This window comes from Oxyura jamaicensis, chromosome Z (genome assembly GCF_011077185.1).
Source record: "Oxyura jamaicensis isolate SHBP4307 breed ruddy duck chromosome Z, BPBGC_Ojam_1.0, whole genome shotgun sequence".
NCBI lineage: Eukaryota > Metazoa > Chordata > Aves > Anseriformes > Anatidae > Oxyura > Oxyura jamaicensis.
In genome coordinates, this window is record NC_048926.1 from 64,115,651 (window position 1) to 64,117,728 (window position 2,078).

General features: G+C 34.6%; 1 protein-coding gene across 2 annotated transcripts in view; it reads right to left on the bottom strand.

Moving 5' to 3' along the window:
• Positions 1–298: 298 nt before the first annotated feature.
• PRDM6 (PR/SET domain 6) overlaps positions 299–2,078 on the bottom strand; it is a 77,643-nt gene continuing 75,863 nt past the window's right edge. For both annotated transcript variants that reach the window (XM_035310758.1, XM_035310759.1), the window contains one exon: positions 299–2,078. This exon is cut by the window's right edge and continues 708 nt beyond it. The gene's annotated coding sequence lies outside the window, so the exon portion shown is untranslated.

Here is a 2,078-nt window from a genome sequence, read left to right on the forward strand (position 1 = left end):
CCCATTCAGGAGAACACTTAAGCACAGGCTTAATTAAAAACATATGAATAAGCCTATCTGTATTCAGCAGGGAACTTGGCATATCAGTAAGCACATACTTACGTGCAATTTGCATTACAGATTCAAATATAAGTCCCTTTCTGCCACAGGCCGAGTGGTTTGCACTACCACTAACCACCTTCCTGAACAGGAGAGCACATTTAGATAATGCAACAGCACAAGTCAGTGATCTAACACACAGCTCGCATCTGCTTTTCAGAGCATGACATATGTCTTTTCTCACTTACTCTATTTCAGCTGTTTTTTTTGGGGGGGAACATCTCTGCTTGCAGCAATGATCCATAGCTACTGCGCAAATGTTAACTAAAACCTGGTGACACACCAAGACGTTTCTTTACATTAAGTCTTTAAAATAAGGGAAGGTGTGAATTACCAAGAAACAGGGTTTAAAAGTCTGTGGATCAGGTTGTAGGTGGTTTTTTTTTTTTTTTTCTTTTTTTTTTTTTTTTTTTTTTTAGCCTTGCTAGGAACATAATGATGTTCAAATAGTCACCTTTGAGTCACCATTCTACCTACCCAGGTTCCCATGCTTCCTTGTACCTAAAAGAAAAACATACACACACACACACAACAAAGAAAAAAACACAACACAGAAAACAAAAACAGAAAACAGCACATTTATATAGTCGCTAAGAATTTATCATAGCTTGGAGGATAAAGTCAGGCAAGTGATGACTGAATTGTTTAATCCCCATATCACTCCACTGAGTAACAGAGCTGAAAAACTCACAAGGCAAAAGCCTCTTCATAAGATAATCTGGTACTTGATAGACCAATAATAAAAATCACTTTTTTTCACAGTGTTTTTACATTTTTAATGGCCAAACACAAACATGGTAGCTCCTGAAGTTATTCCCTGTAAACCTTTGGAAACTCCAGACTCTGCAATGTAGTTTATGCAACATAATAAAAGAACATCCTGAAGTAAGGATGCCTTAGATTTCAAATTCATTTTAAATGTATTTGAATTTTACTCTATGCTCTTTTTTCTGCTTGAGTTCTTTGCAAAATTCATAAATAGTCTGAACGCGTGGTTAAATTTGTAGCTGATTCTGTCTAGCCTTTTACAGAACTGAATACTTAATTTTCTATATATTTAAAATCCTCCCTTTAAATGTTTTAAAAATATCTGATACAATGAACTGAGCCCTTATGAGTCACCCAACACCTTAGTATAGGTGTAAAAGTGAACTAATCTGATTTACTTCCTATAATCTCACCAAATTCATTTTGTAGTTTAACTTATGACATAACATGACTTCAGAACAGTTTGCCTTTTTTTTGTCCTTTTTTTTTTTTGGTATTTTGCATTTTTATCAAACTACATCTCTAGCATTGAGACAATCAATATATAAACACTGCTGGTCTCTAAAAGTGAAAAACATTCTTTCATTAGACAAAATACTGAAATCTGAAGTAAATCAAGAACAAAAGCTTGAAAAAAGCCATTGTAACTGAAAATTGCTAAATCCAACCAATGTAACTACATCTGAGCTTTTTTCATTAACGTCTGGAATATTTTGGCTTCCTTTTATTCACAACAGCACCAGGCAAATCTCCATGAGAGTGAATACTATGAAGCCTCCAAGATTTTTACAAGGTATCTGAATTCAGATTTAGTTTTTGTTTTGAAGCTCAGCCCAAGAACGTTGAAAGTTTCACCTAATACAGGAGCATTTTCAGTTTGACCCAAGCCAACGGAATAAAAATATCAATGGATGATAGCTTGGATTTCTGATTAGGTTTTCTAAAGACAAGCAAGAAATTAAATCAATCACCCAAACTTATAAACATTACCTTGCTATTTTGCTCCTCATAATACAATTTGCTAGTAGACTCTCTTTCAAACCCATTAGACTGAATTTGAGAGCTGTGTTAGTTTAACATAGTTTTACTACTGGCTTCTTTACATAATGTATATTTGCAGATATACAACATTCCTTTATTTCCCCACCCACCCCCCACCCACCGCCTCAAGAATATCTGTACCAATGCAATGTTGTTGAATGAAACTACTT